This window comes from Panthera tigris, chromosome B2 (genome assembly GCF_018350195.1).
Source record: "Panthera tigris isolate Pti1 chromosome B2, P.tigris_Pti1_mat1.1, whole genome shotgun sequence".
In the NCBI taxonomy this organism is placed as follows: Eukaryota; Metazoa; Chordata; class Mammalia; order Carnivora; family Felidae; genus Panthera; species Panthera tigris.
Genome location: NC_056664.1, coordinates 125,349,841 through 125,376,329, shown reverse-complemented (window position 1 = coordinate 125,376,329; position 26,489 = coordinate 125,349,841). Strand labels below are relative to the sequence as shown.

Sequence of the window (26,489 nt, the reverse complement as noted above, 5' to 3'; positions counted from 1 at the left end):
AAAAAAATCATTCGGACCAAGTTTGTACTTATTTCTAGGAGTGAAAAAAAGAGGATTAGGCTGAGGAATGATTAAAGTTTAATAAGAAAGTATCTGAGTATACTGGCATATTTACTTAAATATTTTCCGAGTTTTATTTGAACAATGATTTATTAGTTAATAGTGTTGCTTGTTGATTTACAAGAGTTTAGTTTTTACAGAATAGAATAATGTCACAGGATAAGTGGTTCTATCTTACATATGCCTTTGAGCAGTTTAGACATTTAATTACCTGCCCCAAGTCTACTGGCTTTTCTTCCCCTGAGGAAACTAGCCTTTACTGTAGGCATAGAACCTGAGAGGCCATAATCTGTACCCATAGGTCTTATTCCTCTAACCCTAGCCTATAAAAAATGACTATTTATACATCTTACATAAACCATTAGCACAGACCAATAGCTTCTAAAGTTTTGACCAAAACCCTCAGTGGAAGATTCATTTTACATCATGACTCAGAATACATGTCTACGTCACTGAAACAAAAGTCCACGAAATACATTTAACTCTTACCGAATGCAATTTGCTTTGATTTTTTCCATTCTCTTTTTAATGCTAATTGTTATCCACTGGATGGGTTTCACTATCGCAGTTTAAAAAGCACAAATTACAAATGCTTATTCCACTCTTCTTTGCCTAAATTACCTTTATGATTCGTAAAATGGCACTAAATTTCCTCTGGCAATATGCTAGATTCCAAGAGCCTTAAGACTTACTGAGGCATGACCTTTGGATCTTCAAAAGGGATCTCTAAAGAACTCGCCTAAAGCAGATGTGAAACTAGTAAGATACCTTTTCCCCTTGCCCTTACTTCTGCTAACTCTGATGCTCACACTGTCCCCCTCTGAAATATGATCCACCTCCATTCCTGAGGTCCCAGGGCAGGACCCGGCATCCTGCTTTTGCTCCACTGGGCAAGGCCATGTTGGCCTGCTCAGAAACGGAGATTTACTGATTTAATACAGCCATCTATTTTAATCAAATTGTGGTAGCTTTTAGCCACTCGACAAAGTATGTATTGTTCTTTTCATTAACTGCATGTTGTGCTCTAATCCCCATGTACCTTCTTGAGTATAAATGGTGAGGATGGGGGCGCCTGGGTGGCTCCGTCGGTTAAGCGTCCGACTTCAGCTCAGGCCACGATCTCGCGGTCCGCGAGTTCGAGCCCCGCGTCGGGCTCTGGGCTGACGGCTCAGAGCCTGGAGCCTGCTTCTGATTCTGTGTCTCCCTCTCTCTCGGCCCCTACCCCGTTCACGCTGTGTCTCTCTCTGTCTCAAAAATAAATAAACGTTAAAAAAAAAAAATGGTGAGGATGGCGACCAAAGAGGAGGAAGGCTTTTCCCTCTAGGAAACTCTACGTAGTGAAATGGAGCCACAGCACAGTGCCTGAACCAAGCCTACATCTCTATAAGGATGTCTAAGAGAAGAAAGGGTGGTCTCCCAGCATGTTCACTCACAGCAGAACGGAAAGGATTTAGGACACTGGGAAAAGCAGAAGCAGGGTAGGCAGACAGCACACGATGCTGATCGTTGGTGAAGCGGGAGGGGCCGGGACATCCTTTACGTGCACAAGTGGTGGTCCAGTGATTCCTGGTCTCCGTGTGCTTTAGAGCCACCTGAGAAGTCTGCTTAAGCCACAACGAGTTGGCCAGTGTGCTGTACAACCCTAGCCCTGACAGCGAGCCGGAGGACAGATAGGGAAAAGCAGATACACAGAGTCCTAAAGGAGCAGGAAGCAAGGAAAGGTAGAGAAGGAGCGTATAAGCCAAACGCTGGTAATGTTTTCCCAAGACGGGTGTTTCCCCAGGATCACACGGCTGATGAATCATAACACGAACCCAACCTAACATGGTGACGCCAGAAGACTCTTACTTATGTATGTATATAAGGAAAACGGGGGGAGTTTACCCCAAACTGCACAACTTGATCCTTGGGCAGATCATGATCATCATTAGAATCATGTATCATTCTAATTTATGCACCCATGTCGCAGTCCTTACCCTCTAAGGGGGGAATAATAGAAGTTCACTGATGCTGGAGCTGGGTTACTCTATCATGCATATGATGCTATCCAGCACGCTGGATCTACTGTCCTAATAGGTGATGTATCCTATTAGGATAATAGGATACATAATAGTATCCTAAATTAGCACAAAACAGCATGAATAAAACAGTTCTACAGTGCGACTACTTCACAAGACAAATGGCCTCAAAGCCCTGACCTTAGAACTGACAACCATTCATAACATCTCTACGAAAAAATATGTCCCAGGCTCCACGCAGCATTCTTCCGGGCAAACTTTTAAAACACATTCTGCTTAGGAACTGTCCCTACTGATCCGCGATGCGTTTGTTTTGCACATGAAGTTTGTTCGGACTGTTTTACAAAGACATTTCCTGCTCGCTCTTGGAAGATGACTTCAAGTAATAAATTGTCACCAAACATGGACATGAAACTTTAAAAAAAAAAAACAGTCGGGAGGAGGAAAAGATGAACAAGCTGAAAACAAGTCCATTTTGGGAAGGTTCTGAATGTCCCGGTGAAGGGAGCTTTTCACTTTAAAGGACAAGCTGCTCATCTGATATGTGTTTCTTCGTTCGTGGCCCTTAATATAGAATTCTACAACGTGAAAATAGGAAGCCGGATTTATCTGGCTTTTGCTCTAATGGTACTAAACTGCCTGGAAATTGCAGTGCACGCTGTCACAAGTTCCAAACATTAAAAGAAAAGCTCTACTACCAACCCCCTTTCTAAAGTTTTATATGAGGCTCCAGACTTTGTGGATGTTCAAGAGCAAATCAGGGCAAATACAGGAAATGCATAGATAGTTTAGTGGCTTCAGGCTTCCCAATTACATTAAAATGTTGAAAAGATGCTTTGGCAGATTCATTGCCTCTGCTGTTACAAGTCATAAATTCCAACGTGTTGGTGTCAGACTGTGTCGATTGCACTCATTTATTAATATTTGGGATCCTATAAATGAGCTTACTGAACGTTAAGTATTACCCATTTACTCCTTTACGGAGGTCTAATATAACTGCTCCAGCCATAGCTTTCAGTCATCTCTGTAAAACCATACATGCATCGCCCCAGGGGAGACTTACATAAGCCCCCTCGGAGGAGAGGGGGGGAGGAGGAAGTAGCAAATTGCAGGATCTGTTGATCTTGGATATCGGTCTCCGCAGGAGCTTCCAAATGTGTCTTTGTTTATGTTCTGAGCTCTGGGTTGTTGTGGGGTACAGACCTAAAGAGGAAAGAATTTGCTGCCTCAATAAAAAAAAAAAGTGTGTAATTAAGATGTGGAAGAAAGGTAAGGTGAAAGGAAGTTGAAAGCCTATCTCGGTGTATGCCAAAACATTCACACATTTATGAATTTAAACATTATCTTTTTTTTTTTTTTTTTAATGTCCGGTCTTCAGTCTTGTATAGTGGTCAACGAATCTCCAGTTCTCCACACAAAGTAAAAAAAAAAAAGGTATGCCAAAGATGCATATAATTCAGACCCAAAAACTACCTTGCATGAACCATCCATATAATTAATGCAGTGTTTCTTGGCTGGTGTTACTGAGGTCTTAATTCGGCACTTTGTGGAACTTACTGTGTAATAGAGAGATCACTGGCTCGGCTTCCTAGCCATGCACTGTGTGTAAATTAGTTGACCTCTCTGACCCTCGGTGTGGTTTTTATTAAAATGTGAATTATAAGGAAATATTAAAGTGATGATTAAATAAATGGAAAAAAAAATTAAGCAACCAGCACACCTCTAAAATGCAGGTTCCTCCCCCACCTCTCCCTCCTCTTCCCTCTTTAAGAGCTATATACACATTTTTAATAAGAAATGATATAAGTGATCAGAGCAATTATCCAGAAAGCATAATGTTTCATTGCAGATACTGTTAGCGCACTCCACATGTTATGGGGCACGAGTAAATGGGACACCACTTTGGCCGCCGAATCCTCTGGGCAGAGGGTGAGGGGAGCAGGAAGGAGGGTAACAGTGGGTTTACCAATGTTCTCCGGGCAGTCTGGCCACTCCATTCGTGAAGCTCCATGGTGTTTCTTCTTAGACTCCAACCAGGCAGAAAGTGATTCTCTCAGTCCAAACAAGTTTAATGGCCCTACTCTCCTCATACTGCCTCACAGTAGGACACAAAAGACTCCTGAGGAAGGAACCAGCATTTCCCTGGATAATACGGAAAGCAAGAGAGTCACATGTCACATAGCAGATTGGAAGGTAGCAAAGCCTCCTCAGCAGCATTGCATTAAAAGGATTCAACTTCTATTCAGCCTTGAGTATTTGCCTAAGTAGACTCCAAGAAAGTGACATGAACAGTAATAAGCTCCAGTATCTGTTCAATTCCAGTTCAGAATCATGAAATAGAGAATTACACAAAAGCACACATGCATTCCCTCCTGTCCCCCATGCACCCACGCGTGCACACATATTGGACAATAAAGGAACAGAAATTTGGACTATTTCAGAACACAGACAAGTGTTCTGTGTCTTCACCATAAGCTTAGTGGAGATAGATAGATGAGGTATATCAGAACTTCATTATAGAACATTCTAAATCTGTGACACATATTTATGCTTTTCAAGTTTGTAACATGTACGTAATTCTCCTTCATTTCTTCTCCCAGTATTTTTTTTCTCTGAGCTAAAGGAGGGCATGAGCTTTGTCTTTTTTCCGTAGTTTTTTTTTTAAGAACATTTTGTCAATCAGGTCTGTTTCTATATGTCTTTGCTTCAGTTAACTGAAGCAAGCACACTTTGAAGGTTAATATGGTAGCCTATTGAGACGTACCACTATGAAAGATAAAGATATTGGCTATGTTTGTACAGGTATCTACACCAGGGTGAAAGTGAGTAAATCTCTGTCTTCCCTTAGTATAGATTGGTAATTTTTGAATTTATCTAAATTGATCTTACATTAACTTAGGTTTTCAACCTATTCTCCTCCCAGGCAATGAGTTCCATACTATTGTTCTCCTTTCTCCAAAATAATACAGTTAATTTTTGTTAGAATTCACCATAAACAATTCACCAAAATTTAATTCACCTCCTTCTACAAAATACAATAACATCAAAATGTTATCTTCATTGATATGAAGACTTTCTTTTACTTTTTCTAAAGTTGAAACTTTACTCCTTCCCTTTTGTTGTGACCTTCCAAAGAACCATAGTGGCCCAGTCACCATGATTTCTTCTTACAAAAACCACATTTTTCCCCATTAGGTCATGTATGTTTGACCACTAATTGATGACCCCATCATAACTTCCAGTGGTGGTGTAGGGACTTGAGGAAGAACTACCAGTTTCCTCATAGAAAGGAATTTCATTAACAATCCCCCCAAATTTCCTTCCATCTGTAACAAAAGTGTCACAATTTAGCCCCTAACACTCAAACCACTTTTGATTATTAAAATAATGTCCTAATACATATGTCAAAACCCACATAATGTACAACACCAACAGTGAACCCTAATATAAGCTATAGACTTTGGGGGATAATGATGTGACAGTGCAGGTTCATCAGTCATAACAAATACAACATTCCAGTGAATGACGTAGATTGGGGGAGGCTAGGCATATATGGGACAAAGGGCATATAGGAAATCTCCGTACTTTCTCAATTTTCCTGTGAACCTCAAACTGCTCTAAAAAATTAGTCTATTGGAGCACCTGCGTGGTTAAGTTGGTTAAGCATCCAACTCTTGATCTCAGCTCAGGTCATGATCTCATGGGTTCGTGGGATAGAGCCCCACCTCAGGCTCTGCACTGACATCCGAAACCTGCTTAGGATTCTCTGTCTCCCTCTCTCACTGACCTGCCCCTGCTCATGCTCTCTCTGTCCCTAAATAAATAAATAGATAGATAGATAGATAGATAGATAAACAAATCTATTAAAAATAAAAACTTACATAGAACATGAACAGCAGACACTGTTTGGAGCACTTTATATATTTTATGAAACTGAATTTATGTAATCTTCATAACTACTTTCTGAGAGAGACATTAATACTCATATCCCCTTTTTGATGAGGAGGAGACCGCAGCAGAGAAAGATTAACAGAACCCAAATGGCACAACTGCAAAGTGTCCGAGCCCACAGCTGGTGTAGCCTATGTACCCATCGTTACACTGTTGGATTACTTCTCAGTCATGCATGATCAAGTCCCCCCTCACACATTTTACCTCTCCACCCCAAGCACACTCCCTTAAACTCTTAGCTGCAGTTGCCTTCATAGAAGAACTGTATACTTTACATAAATATATTCTTAACAATTCTGCGTGTGTCAATCTCAAAGATATGCTTCATAAGGAAAAGGGGAAGTGAAACGGTCTGTAATGGTTTTCTCAGTCAAGATGAATATAAGGAGTCATTCGAGTTTTTCATTTGCATCAGAATCAGCAGATTGCCTCACTAGGTCTTTGGCTAACTGCCCAAATCTGAAGTATTACGCAAATTTGTATTTACTGAGTTAGCACCTTATTGCCTTGGTTGTCCCATGGTTGTTTTGGGAGGTTTTTATTTTCTTCTTTTACATTTTCTGTTTTAAGAGTTGTGTCCTTCTAAAAACAAACAAACAAACAAAGAGTCAAAAATAAAAATAAAAACAGAAAAGAATCAATATTTTTTTTAAGTTTTGTCAAGATAGAGACATCTAAATTGTTTTGATAGTCAGGGTGCCATAGATGAGAGAACTTTCAAAAGAATCACTATTTGTTCCCAGAGTTCAAGTTTCTTTTTGAGTAGTTTCATGAAAATTATTTTTTAAATATATATATATATATATATATATATATATATATATACACATACATGCAGGGTTATGTTCTGAATGTCATACACACATGCAAAAGTCACTTTACAAGGAGAGTTGCTTGGATGCAAGAAGAATCTCACAGAATACAAATGAACTTGGAGGAATTAGTAATACTTTGAAAACAATAGGGAAATGACAGTAAGAGTTAAAGACGTAATAGAAATCTGTCTTTGACGGAAATAGTTTCTAAAAGAAATGTAAGCATCTGCTGGCAGCTTTTAAAAATATTAATGATTACTGAAATTGAGAAATGCCAACAGTATGGAGTGAATAAAAGCTACTTCCCTAATGAGGTTTCATAAGATGAGCAATTGTTTTGTACATGCTCTAGATTTTACTTTTATATTTAAGGATTAAAAAATAAAACAGTGCAAAGAGTGTTTAAATATAAAAAAGAAGACTTGTGGCAAATTCAGATTATGATATAATTGACCATTAAAATAGGAATGCCTTCTTTAACCAGAAAAATGAATAACTTGTGTTCTCTGTGGCATGTTTTTGCAAAGAAAAAGTGGAAAGAATGTTTACTTGAAATGATGTTGATCTTTAGTGTTGAAGTTTACAGAAGAGAAAAATATAGAAATAATGTGTGCATGGACAGCCCCGGGATGCATACAGTGGATGCATTGTGTTCTCTCGGGTTACATAACTGCTTTGAAAGTTTTCTTTTCTGTGTCATCAAGGAAGAATTTTGGGCCCTGCCAGGACACTCTACCATTTGGCCCTGTAGACTCCAAGCATGCCTGGAGACATGTGCCAATTGGTTGTTGGTTTTTGAAGAGCGTTCTGATTTCCGTGGAGTTACCCCACTGGACTCGGAAGAGTCTGACCCACATGTCACATTCCAGCTGTTGGCTTGTTTGTTTTTAATCTCAATCTAGTTTAATTGGAATAAGGTGAGTCACCTTGCAGGTATGTCGGCTGACACGTGTGTCGTGGAAACTGATTAAAGGGGTTGGACTTGAAATTGAACAGATAAGACTGTAATTTAATGCGCCTCCTAGGAACTGCATTTTGTTTTTGTCCTTGTTTTCTCTACTTACCTTGTAAACAGATTCCTTAAACTTTACACTGTGAATTTGGGGATGCCTGGGTGACTCAGTCAGTTAAGCATCTGACTTCGGCTCAGGTCATGATCTCACAATTCTTGAGTTCGAGCCTCACACGGGGCTCTGCGCTGACAGCTCAGAGCTGGAGCCTGCTTCGGATTTTGTTTGTCCCTTTCCCTCTGCCCCTCCCCTGCTTACGCTCTCTCTCTTTCAAAAATAAATAAACATTAAAAGAAATTTTAAAAAAGTAACAGTATACTACGAATCTTAATCTTTGGCACACATAGAGCTTTTCTTCTGTGAAACAGGGTTACTCGGGATGTAGTCAGTATCTGAATTCCCATCTTTACCATCAGAACACTTATAATGTGTCAGGTAGTATTCAACGTGCTTTCATAGATTACCTCACTTAATCATGGAAGCACCCATATGAATTCGTTTCTATGGTTTTATCCTTCTTTATGAAGAGGAAACAAACACAAAAAGGCTAAGTGACTTTCCCAAGAACATCCAGTTAAGATGGGGAAGAGACAAGGTATAGATGTCAACGCAATCACAGAACACAACCAACTTGTCTTGCAATGTGAAAATTATTCACTGAATCAACATAAAGGAAATAAACTATTATCCTAGCTGATTTGGTAATTACTAGTGTCCAAAATAGTTATCAAGCCGTTTGGGTTGAAATAATTTAATGAAATTAAAAAAAAAATTTTTTAGGATTATTTATTTTGAAAGAACAAGAGAGGGGAGAGGTAGAGAAAGAGAAAGAAGGAGAGAATTCTGAGCTGGCTCCCCACGGTCAGTGAAGAGTATGACATGGGGCTCAAGGCTTCAAATCATGAGATCATGACCTGTGCTGAAACCAAGAGTCAGACGCTTAACCGACTGAGCCACCCAGGTGCCTCAAAATAATTTAATGAGTTTTTAATGGTAGAACCCCTCCCCTCAAGATAACAATAAATTCATAAAACCTGGATGAACAAATAAAAATAGGAGAAAAAATTAGGTATTTTAGTCATTTGTGATTATGGTCTCAATTTCAAATTTCAGAAAGCCATAACTAATAATAAGTTGTACAACATTCACAGTTCTTAGAGCAGACCAGGATGGCTAGACAAAAGTTGATTAAAAATAACAACAGAACACATCAATTCTCACTCAAAGTAAATATGCTTTCTTAAGATATCTCTATATATTTTAAATTATTTCTGATTAGAGAGATGTTACTCAATATATTTTAAAGAGGCTGGTCATAACCAAAATACTTCTGAGGTCATCATATTAAATTTCAATATTTTTTTTTATATGCACAGACTTCTAGGATATCTTTTCCATTTAATTTAGATCATCTAGTACCCAGACCATGCTATGATACAGAAGTGATCTGAGCATAAGAGAAAAGATCCTTCCTTCCTCAGAGTTCCTCCTGGAGGGCCTAGGAAATAATCCCCAGGTGGGGAAACCCAAGGACTGACAGCAATGTGGTGCTTGAAGGTCAAAAATAAATCTCCTTAAGGGAGAACTGGAAAAAATCAGAGAGGGAGAAGGGAAAGGGCCAGGGAGAGGAAAAAGGAGGAACTGAGGTTTGAGGCAGCAAAGGAGTATGGGAAGAAAGCAGAGGAGCAGGAGGGAAAAAGGAGTAATGGAGGAAAATGGAGGCCGAAGGAAGAGAAAGGAGAGGAGGACAGAGAGGTAAGCACAGTTTCATTTTCTTTCCCCATCAATGAGCTAGCTTAAAACCCAAAATCAGACACTGTGAAACTAAAAATTTCAGGAGATAGGGAAATACTTGTAAATCATTTAAAAATAATAACAGCTTCCTGCCATGATAGTAGAGGCTATAGATCCCAACTCCCCTAACCGATTTCAAATGTCTCTTTCGAGAAGGTGAGTAAACATATCTATCTTCCCCATGAAAAAAATTCCCATTCCTAATGGAACTGAATGGGGTTGAAGGCATTTATTATATATTCCACTTTCTTTGTATCTTCTCCAGCCCAAACTAGTCATAAGCAAGCTTAGAGATTGTTAGACTCTGCCTCGTCACACATATAACCAACTTTTACAAAATGTGAGTGAAAGCTAGTATATTGTTAGTGGCCTCTTGTGCACATAAACGATTCACCACAAAAAGGCAAGCAAAAATGGCTTCTCATGAGTTTACAGAACACTGGAATCTTATTTCTGAAATAGTAATAGCACATCTGAAATAGTGATAACATTTGGATGTTCTATAAATGCCAAATAAAGCCATGGTGGTGACTACCTACGTGTGATCTGCATATGTGTGTACATGTACGTATCCCACTTAACAAGGAAGATCAGAAAAGCTAAAAATATCCTGATGACAGCTGAGGAGCTGGTTGTTGCCTTCCCCTGTAACAATGGAAATGCCAAGAGGAGAGGAATTACTCAGCTTTGGAGGGGTGATGTGGCTTAATAAAATCAGTTTAGAAGAGGAAACTTAAGCCTATCTGGAGATCTCCCTCCCAATGAAAACTATTAGATAATGGAACCACCTCTCAAGAAAAATGCTAGAAATCCATTTAAAACTCAGCTGGCCACTACAAGGCATTGTGTTGTCCCAGACTTCATGCCCTTTGATGTCCAAACACTTTTATTTGATAAAATGTGTTCAAATCCCTCTACGAGGACTATGTATAAAGAGAGATCATATATTCATATACATATATTGTGTAAATATAAGAATGCACACATCATTTATAGATGCACATATGTACATATAGTCTGTGCATATATATTGTTATATATGTGAATATATATATACATGTATATACATGTATATACAATATATACATCTGTGTATGGGTGTGTAAATACAGATATATATATACACACACACACACACACATACACACACACACAGGCTTACATACATACACATATATTGTCTCTCTCTAGTCCGTGTGTGTGCTTGTATACCTCACACACACAGATTACATGCAGACTATGTTTTTGTATGTATATAACACATATATATATATATGTGTGTGTGTGTGTGACTATATATATGTGTGTGTATATATATATGTGTGTGTGTGTGTATACATATATATACATGTGTGTGTGTATATATATATATGTGTGTATATATATATATATATATATATGTAAGAGAGAACTTTGAGATTCAAGGCTCTTTTGTGTATATCTGTTTTTAAACTTGCAGCTCCCAAATGAAAACACTAAAAGCTGTGATCGATGAATATTTAAGAAATATGCTAAGATGCATATTTTCGTTATTACTCTGATTATAATTTTCCTCATTACTCTAATTATACCCTGAAAGTCAGAATTGACCAGGTTTGCATTTCTTTTCAGTTAGTGCTTGCAGCTTCTGAGAACAAGCCCAAAGATTAATCTAAAATTCCAATAAAAGCAACAGAAAAAAGTACAGATGACAAATTGAAAATGCTCAGACTCAGAGTGAGAACTTCAGGTTCAATGACCTAACTTTTCCTTGAGAAGGGAACAATTGCTTTGAGCAAACCTCTGCCCCCACCGAATGACGCAGCTACTTCCTCCTAAACATAGATCACATTATCAGCGTTGCCAAATATATCAACAACCGCCTGGCCGTTGAATACCATGTTTATCGAATGGACCATAACAGACAGCAAGAACAAGCACGGTTGGAGGCGGTGATCTCTACAAGTATTTTCCAAACCAGCAAAATTCTTTATTTTTCATTTTTCTTTTCTCAATTAAGGGAAAGAGGGTTATAAAGCAAAACAGATACAAGAGAAGCACAGTTTAGATACCTCCTCTGAAACCCTTTCTCTGGGCCAACATGTAAAGTAATTATGGAGAGTTAGATTTTTACGTCTTCGCATAGCAACATGGACAGGGGGGACAGAGGGCCATGGAGTGGAGTTTATATTGGCCAGCCAACCAAATCCACTTTGAACTGCATAGAGAAAATTCCTAAGGACCCAGAGATAAATTCTCAACTTTTCCCCTCTACATAATGAAAGAATTCAAAGCTGAGTGTTTGGATGGGGTCAAGAGGGGTTTTATGTAACTATTTGTGAGACAAAAATGAATACAAGTTTACAAATTGTTTCACATTGTTTAATTTTAAAAATAAGACAAATTGGTTGCAAAGTATTCAGGAAACAGGTAATTCAAAAGGAGAAAATCACATGTAATCCTACAATGCAGAGCAAGCAAACACTTTAAAGATTTTGATTCATGTTTTTCCAATCTATATCCCGAAAACAGATATTTCAAAAACAAAAAGAGAATCATTTTGCACATGTAACTTTGTGCCCTGCTTTTCTCATGACACTATATTGTGACCATATATTTGAGGTAGTATTTATGTAAAACACCTTTCAACTGCTATTTGACACTCATACAGCATTGTCCCTCATTCATAGACTTAATTCTCTATTGCTGTTATCAGTGGTTTGCTGTCATTAACCGTCTGTGTTGTGAATCCTTACATTTTCCGCTTACGTACATCCATAAATATTTCTCTAGAATAATTTATTTGAAATCTGTCAAAAGGTAAAATCTCCAAGACTTTGTCATATAAACAGTTAAAATATACTTTAGAAAGTTTGCAATAATGTTTTCCTTTCTACCAGCGGGTTTGTTTATTGTGGTTTTCGACAGAGTACTTCTTTGTGTGTTTGTTTGGTTGGTTTCTTACTTACTCGAACCCATCAATATTCTTTTAGGGTTGCTTTCATGAGTTCATGTTTAGAAAAGCTTTTCCTATCCAAGAATACTAAAGTACTATATACAGAAATAAATCACCAAAGTAAGTTGGAATTTTTAAGGTGAACTTTTATTTTCTTCAAGTCTCTATACCTTTTTAAACATTGAACTGATACTAGAATTTATGTTGATTGTATGAGATAAAAGTCGACCAATATTCTGAATACATTTATTTAATAAGCCATCCTGCCCTCACCGACTTGATGTGCTACCTCATAGAATTATTATATGCACATTATTTTTTAGTTAATTCAATCTGTAAAGTTATCACAACCTCATTCTCACTTCTCTGGAAAGACCCAGGAGTAGCGATTATTTCATCTGTGTAGAAGTAGCTAAAGTCGAGCAGATTTTCATGTTCTACGTTTGTTTTCTCGGTTAAAAAAAAATAAAATAAAAAATCAGGAGCGCCTGGGTGTCTCCGTTGGTTAAGTGTCCAGCTGTTGACTTCGGCTCAGGTCATGATCTCACGGTTCGTGTGTCTGAGCCCCATATCGGGCTCTGTGCTGACAGTGGGAAGCCTGCTTGGGATTCTCTCTCTCTCCCTCTCTCTCTCTCTCTCTGCCCCTCCCCTGCTTATGCACTCTGTCTCTCTCTCTCGAAATAAAGAAACTTAAAACCAAATCAAAGGTTAATCTCCCCTCAAAATCTTAATCCTATTCATGATTGAGATGAACATAGAAATCAGTAGATGAAATCAAGAGAGGGTTATGCAGCCCAACTAGAGAGCCAAACTGCACGAGGAAAATACATGCTTAATCAAAGGACGGGGAAGATCTCAGTGCTTCTTCCTGCTTCCCTGTCCTTTTGTGATATTGCATTTAATGCAGGTGTTTTCAAAGTGAAGTTCGCAGACCAGCAGCATTGCCAGGGAACTTGTTAGACCTCTTGAATCAGCAATTCTGGGTGTTGGGCCCAGCAAGCCATGTTTTACCCAGCCCCGCAGGTGACACCGAGGGACACATAAGTTTGAACTACTGATTTAAAAGGACTTTGTCAGGAAAGAATCTGAACATAACCCACATAAAATATGGTATCTATATGAGATCCCAGCCTTCACCTGGATATGCAATGCAGACCTTTCTTCATTTGCCCTTCCCCATTTATTAAGTATGTAGCCATTTATTAAACATGTTTTATGGGCCCAGACTAGGGCTGGGTGCTGAGTATGAACGCTAAATAAGCCAAACCCTTTGCCTTCAGAAAATTTACTGTAAATTTTATAGTAAATATATATATATATATATATATATATATATATACACACACACACACACACACACACACACACACACACATATATAATGCCCACAACTATTTACTATAAAATAATACTATATATATTTTGTTCTGTCTGAAAAACATACCTTATATAGATAAGGAAAAATTCCTTATAGATAAGGAAAGAAAACTCATCTATTAATTTCTCATTTGTCATTTTTTACCTACATGACTAGTTAAAATAAATATAAGGAGTCTGCTTCTTCAAATAGAAGCTTTTCTGTTGAAAGCACAATGCTATGATCATTTGCAAGATGAGATCCTATAAAAATAATATTAAAAGTATTTTTAATTAGAAATGAAAAGGAACCACACATGGAACCATGCTAAAATATAAAATAGTTAGGAAAAAGCCCAGGTAAGCAAGAGCTATTTTAAAGAGTAGATAACTAAAAAAGCAGAGGCTAACACGTAAGTTTGAATGGATAGTACTGTAATCCCTCCCCACCCCGCATCCATGGGGGGTAACCTTTCAAAGACCCCCAGTGCATGCCTGAAATTGCAGATGATACTAACCCCACACATACTATGTTTTTCCTAGACATGCATACCGATGATAAAGTTTCATTTACAAATTAGGCACACTAAGAGATTAATAATGACCAGTAATGAAATAGAACAATTATAACAATAGGGGTACCTGGGTGGCTCAGGCGGTTAAGCTTTTTGACTCTTGGTTTCCACTCAGGTCATGATCTCACGGTTTGTGAGTTTGAGCACCACATCAGTCAGCGCAGAGCCTGCTTGGGATTCTCTCTCTCTCCCTCTCTCTGCCTCTCTCTCTCATAATAAATAAATAAACTTAAAAAAAGAACAATTATAACAATATACTGTAATGAGTTCTGTGGACGTGGTCTCTCTCTGCCTCACATATCTTATTGTACCCTTCTTCACGTGCTTATGTGAGATGACAAAATGCCTACGTGATGAGATGATGCGAGGTGAGTGACATAGGCATTGTGACATAGTGTTAGGCTTCTAATGACCTTCTTAATGATACATCAGAAAGAGGATCATCTGCTTCCAGAGCACGGTCGACCAGAGGAATAAAACTGTAAACAGTGGAACTATGGATAAGCAGGAGACTAACTGTCATCGCAATGAATATTAACCAAGGTATAATTGAAAGGTTTACCTCTTGGAAGCGAGAAAAGCCAGATGTGATGTAAGAGATAGTAAAACAATAACAAGGTAGAAGACCTGAGGAGTGAATATAAATAATAAAAGCAGAAAGCAGGATGATCTTGAGTATTTTTAAAGCCAAGAAAAAGAAAGAGGTAACCACAATTATTATTGTTTAATTTTTTTATTAGTTTTCTTTACTTTTGAGAGGCAGAGAGAGACAGAGCACGTGTGGGGGAGGGACAGAGAGAGAGGGAGACACAGAATCCGAAGCAGGCTCCAGGCTCTGAGCTGTCAGCACAGAGCCCGACGCGGGGCTCGAACTCACGGACCGTGAGATCATGACCTGAGCCGAAGTCGGACGCTTAACCGACCAAGCCACCCAGGCGCCCCTTGTTGCATTCTTCAAACCAAAAAGTATTAAGTCCTCAGCAGTATGACCCATCCTTTATCATTTTGCACATTTATTAATCTGGTTATATAAAAGAGAATAAGTAAACATGGTCCTATGAGAACATAAAAGTAGGAGGAAAAACCAAAAAAAAAAAAATCACTAATCTTTTTTTTTAATGTTTCTTATTTTTGAGAGAGAGAGACACAGGGCATAAGTGAGGGAGGAACAGAGTGAGAGGGAGACACGGAATGTGAATCAGGCTCCAGGCTCTGAGCTGTCAGCACAGAGCCCGACGTGGGGCCCGAACTCGCAAACCGTGAGATCATGACCTGAGCTGAAGTCGGGCGCTCAACCGACTGAGCCACCCAGGGGCCCCCACAATTATTTTTTAAAAGGAGGGCTAACAGGTTGGTTATGTTAAACCATGAGTTTCTCTTCTCTAAGTCTGTGACTCCTTCCACAGTGAGTGAAGCAATCACCTTTCTTCTGATACCAAATCTCCACCTTCCCTTCAGGCTCCACTCAGGACACACTTTCCCTGACACGCTTCTTCCTCCCCTTGACTCCACAGTCAAGGTCTCTTATTCCAACAACTCTTTTAATAAAGACAGGAGACCCAGTGCTATTTTACTATTCCAGTACAGATTTGTGAGTGGCATAGTGATGTAACTCGCCTTGTGTCATGGCAGAATGACACAAAAGGGGGATGTTCTCCAGAATGTTCTGGTAGCAACTTCCCACAGGGTATTTCCATTATCTGGGGGGAAAATAATTCTCCCAATCAAATCTCATCATCTTTCTTTATCGGTCAATATGCTTTCCCTTCCTCACTTATGCAACTCCCACACATTCTTCAGTTAAAACTTCGAGTGTCAGTTCAGCCACAAAGTCCATTCTGGACAGTTCAAATTCTTCTATTAGAAGTTATCACTTCAACCTCCCTCATCACATCATGTGTTACAATTATAATTTTATATATATTTATGTAATTAAAGTCTATTTACTCCACTTGACCCTTCTCTCCTGTCTATGTTTGTCCACTTTTGAAACATCAGCCCCCTTTCTAGCATGTGGTAGGTGTTAACAAAATAATTAAATATTTGTTGAATGAATAAATGACTGTTTGAGACCTTGAACAAGAGAAGTAACCCTCTTTCCCCTTAAGATCTTACTTATTATCCTCTCAGTCTAGAATAACTTTTTTCTGAAATCTGTGTCTTAGTTTTACAATTTTATTAGCAGTATTTGTCTAATTATCAATGGGGGTATTTCACCTGTTATTATAATACAATAAGACCCTTCTGCCCCACCCCCTGTATGTTCTTATTTACTTCTTGTTCTCCCCACCCTTCTAAAAGAATAAATCTTTATTAAGACAAAGACTTCTTTTTTTAATCCTGAAACAGGTTTTTATTAAACAGCAAAGCAAAATTGTAACACAATTTTAAATGTTTGCATATTAGGCCACAAAAGGGATGCAAAATGTTTGCAATGTGGCTATTTTCTATATTTATGTAGCTAAAGTCATTCATCAAATCTTGCATCAATACAAACATAAGATTATTCCATAGTTAAAAGTAGCTCACAACTAACAACCATAAGTTGTACTCATGGATCCCTTTTTCTATTTAACATTTTCACATTATTTTGTGATACTAATGCCCTTAACTAATGGGATCTATAAGCTAAAGTTTAAAAAATTGTCAAAGAATGACTAAAAGTCTGCAAGGTAGTAGGGTTCACAGAAAACTTGGGGAGAAGTAATGAGATAAAATAACAAGAAAGTATCAATTAGTACATGTGTAAAACTCTCCCATTTTATTCATGATTTTGACACTAATATACTCTCAAGGGATTTTGCAGAAGTTGAGCTGCCAGGTACTACAAATAAACCTTGAGACCAAACTCTTGTGACCATTCTCTTCTAGATGTGGTTTACATAAGGTTAGTCAAACTTAATCCACTTTCATATATGTTCCCCAAAGATCTCCTCTGTGCCAGAGATAACACAGATTTGGAGTAAAAACATTTGGAGTTGGTTACTACTGTTTACCAAGCACTTTTTCCAACCTATTTCTATTTTTCCTCAAAATTTTACATTTCAAACATACGCACGACCAGCACTCATTTTCTCAGATACCAAGGGGATTATTTTAGGCGAAGGAAGCTTTTAACAACAAATCTTCCCAAATTTACAACTCAGTTTCAAGAAAAATCTTCATTTTGACACCCTCTGTTTTTAATTGATTAAAGAGAAACCAACAATCCTCTTTTATTACTCCATGTAACGAGCTCTAACTGAGCAAGTACCTTATTTTGGTTATGTTTTAACAATTAGAGGTTAGGCTGCTCTCATAGATGATTACCTACTGAAATTTTATAAATGTGAAACCAATTTTTTTTTCCATAGGAGAAGGAAAATGGGGAGGAGAGAAACAGATGGGGACACCTGGATGGTTCAGTCCATCGAGTGTCCAACTCTTGATTTCAACTCAGGTCATGATTTCACTGCTTGTGCGATCGAGCCTCGCGTCAGGCTCCAGCTAACAGCATAGAGCCTGCTTGGGATTCTGTCTCTCCCTCTTTCTGTCCCTCCTCCACTTGGACACACATGCATGTTCTCTCTCTCAATAAATAAATAAACTTAAAAAAAAAAAAGAAGCAAATAGAAAAGAGGCACAAGTTGGTGGAAAGGGTAGACAAAGCTGTGCATTCGGTACATGACTTTGGTCACCTTCTCACAACATAATGGTGATTTCCTTATATCTCTTACTATGCCTATAATAAAAGACAGTGTTAAATCTATAAATCAAAGCAAATTTGAAATACATTTGTTTTCACGTTTCATAAATAATACACATTACTAATTATAAAGTTCCTACAATACATTTGCACATTTTCATAGACTCATAATACACACTCATGCAAGTCTTCTATTGTGCTCCTAGTTTTGCCCAGATCTGACATTATCTTCATACCCACTCAACGAAGCCACACAAAAAGGTACTATAACATTTGGAATTGATCCAAATGTTAAACAATAAAAAGATTGGCAGCAATCTCATAAAACAGAAAGGAGACGAGTCCCTTACTTTTCTTTTTCTCTTTGTGTCAGCGTTTTGAAAAACACTAGAAGATGACATGAGATTTTCTATATAGTGTCCAAGAATTTGGTTTTATGATTTTAGCTTCAGAGTTTCTTCCTCCACTGCATATACTCTTCAGATTTTCTTCCTTAACTGCATACACCCTTTAGGCGTGTGTTGGAGTTCCAACACTTGATTGAGAAGGCGTGTGTGTGTGTGTTTTCCCCTCCAGTTCCACCCGCTTTTTAGCACCGACTCCAGCCATGTCAGCATTTATCATCTTGGGTTACAAATTTGGGGGACTTGGCTACAAAATTCTTGATGAATGGTTTGCCTTTGGAGACACCAGGAGGTGGAGGGTGTGGGAGGATACCTCAGGCCCTGACACTTGGACCAACTTGAAAATAAGAATTTTGACTGGTTCCCTGCTATGGTTCCAGTCCCTGGCGCTGTGTTGGAGTAAGTAGGGGGAAGAAAAAGAAGAAACGTTCATCTCTCTTGGGTTGGAATAACTGAAGCAGGCCAGCACAGAACAGAGGCACACTAGACTTTTCCAAACTGTCAGTAGCCAAAAGATAAGTGTACCATCCATTTTAGGTTGGTTACAGCAGGAACAACACATATGGGAGTAGCAGGGAGCAGAACAGGGAGGTGATGATAGGGAAATGTGAGGATGTCTCACATCTTTAGCCATTGTAAGCAATGCAGATGACATTTCAAAATTTGGGGAACTGAATAGCATGAGTGGGTAAGGCAGGGAGGACTTATTCAAACATGAGTTAATGACTTATAGCTAAACATAGTATTTTCTGTTAGTTAAGTATGTAAATATAACCCCGGGCACCAGCCCTTACAAGATTTAGGTCCTGGTAGAAAAGAACATTGTCAGGTCCTACATAATAGGTTTAAAAAAAAAGTCCAGATTATCCTATCACTAAAATGATTTCATCATAAGAGTTACAATCTCACCTCTTCAGACAACAATTTCCACTATGGGTGGTAAGGAGATTGTATATATTGTGACATATATTTTATTTGTTATTGCCCTCTATTATGAGCTCAATGGTGTCACTTTTCCTTCCAAAAGTTATATATTGAAGTCCTAACCGTACACTACCTCAGAATATGACTGCATTTAGAGATAGGACCTTTAAAGAGGTAATCAAGGTTAAAATGAGTTCATTGGGGTGAGCCCTATCCCTTATGACTGGTGTGCTTGTAAGAAGACATTAGGACAGCAACACACGGGACCAAAAGACCATGTGAATATATAGAGAAAAGGCAGTCATCTACAAGCCAAGGAAAGAGACCTCATAAAAAATCAACCAAGCCTGCTGACACTTCCATCTCAGACTTCCAGCCTCCAGAAGTGTGAGAAAATAAATATCTGGGGGCTCCTGGGTGGCTGGGTTGTTTAAGCATCCGACTTCTGTTCAGGTCATGCTGTCATCGTCCATGAGTTCAAGCCCCACAGAGGGCTCTGTGCTGACAGCTCAGAGCCTGGAGCCCCCTTTGGACTCTCTTCTCCCTCTCTCTGTTACTCCCCTACTCATTCTCTCTCTCTCTCTCTCTCTCAAAAATAAATACACATTATAAATAAATAAATAAATAAATAAATAAATAAATAAATAAATACCTGTTGTTTAAATCACCCGATCTCTGGTATTTTGTTATGGAAGCTCTAGAAAACTAATATACCCTCCATTTTAAGATGTTTTAATTTAAACATAAGAACTCAGCAAAGTATATATGTTCCTAAAGCCCATTTGTTGACTTACTGAATGAGCAAAGAAGAAATAGTCAAAGAATAGATATCAGCAACTATTAACAACAACTGAAATGAACAAAGTGTTTGGAGACTATTCACTGGTGATATATCTGGCTGGGAGAAAAACGTGATTATGCAGACACTGGCTGTCCAGGAAAACACCATATATATTCCACTTCACATAAACTGATGTCTGAGAGCACATCATTTGTACATACTAATAAAAGGGGAGAAGATACAACTGAATCTAGAGAAGGAAAAAAAAAAATACATTTCAAAAGAGGAGACCAGTCCTAGAGATTTTAAAACACAGAAAAAGAGGCCAAAAAATAAAATTGTTGTAGGGAGCAGATCATGAAAATGACAATGAAAAAAATAACCTATGGAAGTGATAGAAAAAGGAGTCTAAAACGTAGAGGCAGAAAAGCAAAGAAAAAGAGTTATCACCACATACTCAAGGCAAGGGTATTGTAATTTTTCAAGGGCCCACAGACATCTCTGAAGTTTTAACAGAAAATGTATTGGATTTGAAAATGACAGTTGAAAAATAAAATTTTACAATATATAAAAGTTTACAAGTTTTAATATTACATTCTCCAATCCATTGTATCCTATACCTATATAACAGTTGCATATCAACTTTATATTAAGTTGGGAAAAGGAAACGTTTTAACATGTTTCATGTGATTTCTGTAGTGAATCTATAATAAGAGCATCACGAACCTTTGAAAGTCTTAAAATTGCCCCAGAGAAAGATGATAAGGCAATGTAGAAAGAGAAGGAAGATATGGTAGAGACAAAATAGCTTTATCGGAGCTATAAAATCATGGGTTCTCTAGCAAACCTTACCGGTGCACTAGACCATTGTTCCTAAGAGAAGATATTGGGAGAGGTAATAATCAATGCTAAGAACTCAGACATTAGGTATGTATCTTATTGTTTGGCAGTATGGTTGCTAAAATATAACCCAAAAGTATGTTCTTACCTCAGCAATTTGTGGGTTTAAACAAGCACAGGGTTAGGTCTAAATAAGGACAAACACTAATTTAATGAACTCAGGGAAAACTCTGCTATCAAAGTGGAAAACATCATTCACCAGTTGCTCGGCATTATGAAGAGAGAGCTATTTTACTTTTTCAAGAGATTAAATCGTCACTTCCTACAGAAATGACCTAATAAAACATATTGCATTGCTCACATCAACATGAATCCATTGTTCAATAAAACACAACCAGATTAGACCATTAAAAAATAGTTTTCCAGGGAATGAAGATAAGCAATTGTGTTGGTATCTTCAGGGAAACTTATATCCTACTTTGAATACAATAAAAGACCATTGATTAACACTTAATTAAAAAGATAAAGCAACACAGTGTGATTTCACACTTGAAAGGAGAATTATGACAACTGAATTTAATGCCAAAATATAGAACTTTATTTTTAATAGGATAGTATGGGAATTTTAGGGAGAGTATAACAAATAATAAAAACCAGTATGCTTATCATATTAATAGGTCATAATAAATTTTTACAACATGCTGCCAGCATGTGAACCTTGAAAGTAAATTTGCCTATATACTATAAAAAAGCCTACGTTTCAATTCTTAGAAAAGAGAAGTCAATTGTTTAAACCATGAAAATTAAAACCATATTTAAATTTTCTATTATTAAAGATTTTAACACCTATAAGTACATACTTTCTAATGTGTATTTAGGTAGATTTCTTAGGCAGTAGGACTAAGTAAATCAGGAATCCTAGGTACGTCACACAATGTTTACAGATTATTAGCTTTGCAGTTATGGAGTATAATTATTGGGTACATACCTTACCTCCTTTTTTGAAACTGAAACTATCATTTGGTAGAAATGTATCACTATGCAATGAGTTGATACACTTTGAGTGCAAGTATCACTGCATTCCATCAATATAAAAGAGATTAACTAGGATGCTCTGATTCACAGATGGATATTTCTAGAATGAGAGAATATGGGAAATAAACCTTCACTGTTAGCGTGGACAATACTGCCAGGAGGTAACAATGGCCCATCACGCTTAGTTATATTTTTGACCTTTAGGTTTTTAAGTGTAGATTTTTTTAAACAATACAGGTGATCAATACACAAATGTCAAAGCCTTAAACTCAGTCCTATCTCAGCAAGTACGGTTGGCCCTTGAACAATGGGGGGTTAAAATGCTGGCCCCCAACCCCCACACAGTTGAAAAATCCACACCTAAAAAAAAAAAATTTTAAAAACAAGAGGGGCACCTGGGTGGCTCAGTCTGTTAAGCGGCCGACTTCGGCTCAGGTCATGATCTCGCGGTCCGTGAGTTCGAGCCCCGCGTCCGGCTCTGTGCTGACAGCTAGGAGCCTGGAGCCTACTTCAGATTCTGTGTCTCCCTCTCTCTGACCCTCCCCTGTTCATGCTCTGTCTCTCTCTGGCTCAAAAATAAATAAACGTTGAAAAAAAAATTAAAAAAAAAAAAGAAAAATCCACACCTAACTTTTGGTTGCCCCCAAACTTAGCTACTAATAGTCTACTACTGACTAAAAGCCTAACAGACAACACAATCAATTGACATGTATTTTGTATGTGATATGTATTACACACTGTATTCTTATAATAAAGTTAAGCTAGAGAAAAGGATATGTCATTAAGAAAATCGTAAGAGAAAATACATTTACAGTACTGTACAATATTTTTTCTAAAAATCCATGTATAATTGGACCCATGCAGCTCAAATTGATGTTGTCAGTTATATACATGGCAAGATTCATCTTTCTATGTATGTATTCCTGGTGTTATAATAAGCATACCAGGCTACATATTCAAATGCAAAGATGTAGGCCAACCTCTATACTTATTAGTTCTAGAACTATGACTAGTCCTTAGGTCTTTAGATCCCAAGTTTCTTCAATTCAATCTGTAAAATGGGTATAATTGTACGTACCCTGCTCATCTTGCAAGAATATAGGAGGGCATAATCGTAACATAACATTTGTAAACGTTGCAAGTAAAATCTCAGTCAAATACTAATCAGATACTCCTAATGACTTGGGAAAATCGCTTTCATCTCTTTGGACCTCACTTATAAGTAACAACGGTAATAATAGTATCAGAGACTCGTATAGCACTAATTCCACATGACAGGCGGTGTTGTGTGTGTTCCAAATAAACCCACTAAGTCCTCCAAATGCATGTAAAATCTACATCTCTATTGCCTAGTGGATTTCAAGACACAGATTAAGCAGTATGTTGAATGAAAGTTGGATAAGTAAAATGGAAAAATGAGGGTCACCTGGGTGGCTCAGTTGGTTAAGCATCTGACTTCGGTTCAGGTCATAATCTCGCCGTTCCCGAGTTTGAGTCCCCTGTGGGGCTCTGTGCTGACAGCTCAGAGCCTGGATGGAGCCTGTTTCAGATTCCGTGTCTCCCTCTCTCTCTGCCCCTCCCCACTCGCACTCTCTCTCTCAAAAATAAATAAATAAAATCCTTTCAATAAAAAATAAATAAAACGGAAAAATGGCTTGAAATTCTTTCATTTCGACTTTCTTCCTGCGTAAGAAAAACTATGTAAATTTTCTTAATCTACAAGAAAGGGGAAAAGGAGGAAAAAGTAAAACCTCTGTCGGTAGAATCACTGTGAAAAGATATGTTTCTAATTTTCCGTAAAAGAATGGATTAAGAACCAAAGTATGTGAAAAAGAAACAGGAAAAAAAAAAAAAAGTCTGCTGATGAATACGTGGAAGACCCCATGCTGTTAGAATTTGCTAGAATTTGCTGCTAGAATTTGTTAGAATCTGCTACCAAAATGCTTGTAGAAGCCTTCTGGTTAAAGACTCTGTTCTAACTTTTTTATGTAAGGGTGTCTGGTTGCTAATTAGTTAAAGACACTCTGGGAGCCATTCACAGCTGTGGCTCTGGACATTCAGGACAGGGCAGTTAACTGGAGGGCAAATTCTATACCAATAACCTAGGGAGAACCATGATCCATTTTCAGGATTTAACATCAAGAGTGGCAAGAAGGAATAATTATACCGAAATAAACACACACATACAAGCACACGGAGATAATTTTAAAACATTTAATGGTAGCAAAGAGTAAATTATTTAACTCTAACCAGGGATAAGAGCCTTTTGGTAGCTATCACTTACTGCAGTAAATCTGCTGAAGTTTGCATTTCCTGGCTGCTGGCTCTGTTTATTGAAAGTCATTCTGAACGCTCTGCTAGAAAGAATTTCAGCGGGGCTGCCAAATTTTCACTAGATTAAAAATGTGCACTGCTGATAATATTTTTATACACATTGCACACAGAACAACAGCAATGTTCTTTAGATAGCGATTTGCTCCTCCTCTACAACTAGTCTTTCTGGGAGGCTTCCTCACGTGGCAGAATCAGTTCAATCTGGTTATTTCTGATGAAATGTGCTAGAAAACTTACACCGACCGGAGTCTCCTTATGGGTTAAGTGCTGAATTAGATGTCTCTCATTAACTGGTAAAGCCCGAGGACAATTCATCAATGTGAATGTTGGAATGTCTAAATATTTGTTAGAAAAGTGTCCACGAAGCGAAGACTTTCAACTCCAGAAAAGATAACAAATGACGTGATGTCAAATGTGCCTTGTAGAAAAGTATTCAGATTAAATATATCTTCCCTCACCCTAAATGCCCAGGTGGAAGTTGCTGTCACTGTTATTAAAGTAGTTGTAGTTAAGGAATTCTTAGGCTTTCCATTATCCCCTTAGCTTTATCCTGGGATACAAAAACCACAGGAGTTTTATTAAAACAGAGTTGCTCACAATAGGTTTTGTGAGTGGCAGAAAGGAGTCTAAACTGAAAACTCAGGCGTCAGCAAAAGTTAATGGCTGCAGCAAGGGGGAAGTCAAATTGTTAAAAAAGAAAAGCTTTGTCTAAGGAGAAGCAAAAGTTGAAGGTAAGAATAGAAAATGCACAATGAGAAACAGAATACATTTCTATAGGGCCAGAGACATTAGAAAATCAAGTAAGGAGGTCAAACACAGGCAGAAAAAAATATATATATATCTGGAGGAAAATCATTAAATAGGTAGAGGTGGAAATACTTATAATATTTATAATTCCTCCCGGGGTACTCCATCTTCTCCCGGTCTCTTACTTCGGATGATCACTTTCAAACTAGAGTTTTTGTACACCAAAGGATATCCAAGTCCTTCGTATCAATATAGGCCAAACTATCTCCGTCACACATCTTGTTTAGAGATGAGAGTAGAGGTGTTTAACGTTGTTTTTAAATTTATTTTTTTTCACAAATATGGCTGATGTTTTAGAGAGCAAAGTTACATGATCTTTTAAACTAAAATAAAGTTAGGGGGGCCTGGGTGGCTCAGTCGGTTGAGCGTCCGACTTCGGCTCAGGTCGTGATCTCACGGTTCGTGGGTTCGAGCCCCGCATCAGTCTCTGTGCTGACGGCTCAGAGCCTGGATCCTGCTTCTGGTTCTGTGTCTCCCTCTCTCTCTGCCGCTTCCCTGCTCATGCTCTGTCTCTCTCTCTCTCTTTCTCTCTCTCTCTCTCTCTCTCTCTCTGAAAAATAAATATTAAAAACAATTTTTTTAAATAAAGTAAAATAAATTTAGACTGGCACAGTTTCACTTTATGCCTTGAGGTCTCCTGTCTTCCCATCTAGTCAGGGGCACTTCAAGGGACACAGAAGGATAATTAAATTCCAGCCAGTGAAAAGGGAATAAGGCTATAGACTAAGTTCAGGAAAGATTTCTTAATCCTTCCCAGGTACTTAGACTTTCCTCTGGTAACTGCTTCCAGCTTCTTAATGGGACCTCATTAGGGTAGTCCAGGCATGGCCTTTTGACTTTTAGCAGAGATAACTAAGAAACAGTTATGTCTCAATTTATTTTATATAGATACATACATGCATGTGTTTGCATGTGCACACACACGCACACACACACACACACAGAAATATATTTAGAAAGCAGGCAAATTCATGCTGTTTTTCTATATATAAAAGTTGAAATATAACAGAGAGCAAGTGTAAAAAATCAATTCAGGGTAGTAGTGTTTTAAGTGATTATTTTTCTTTCAGATTTAATGTATTGCAGGCTATTGAGCCTAAGAAGATTGAATATGGGACATTGATGTCAGACATGATATAATTCCAACCCAATTACCACTACCATC

At 38.0% G+C, this 26,489-nt stretch overlaps 1 long non-coding RNA gene and 1 pseudogene across 1 annotated transcript; both read right to left on the bottom strand.

Moving 5' to 3' along the window:
• Positions 1-3,151: 3,151 nt before the first annotated feature.
• On the bottom strand, positions 3,152-6,604 carry LOC122238443. The gene is made up of 3 exons (XR_006217361.1): positions 6,528-6,604; positions 4,045-4,220; positions 3,152-3,281 (listed from the first exon to the last, which is right to left on the bottom strand). It is a non-coding gene; the product is annotated as an uncharacterized LOC122238443 (long non-coding RNA).
• Positions 6,605-11,227: 4,623 nt separating this feature from the next.
• Positions 11,228-18,865, bottom strand: LOC122238861 (annotated as a pseudogene).
• Positions 18,866-26,489: the final 7,624 nt, after the last annotated feature.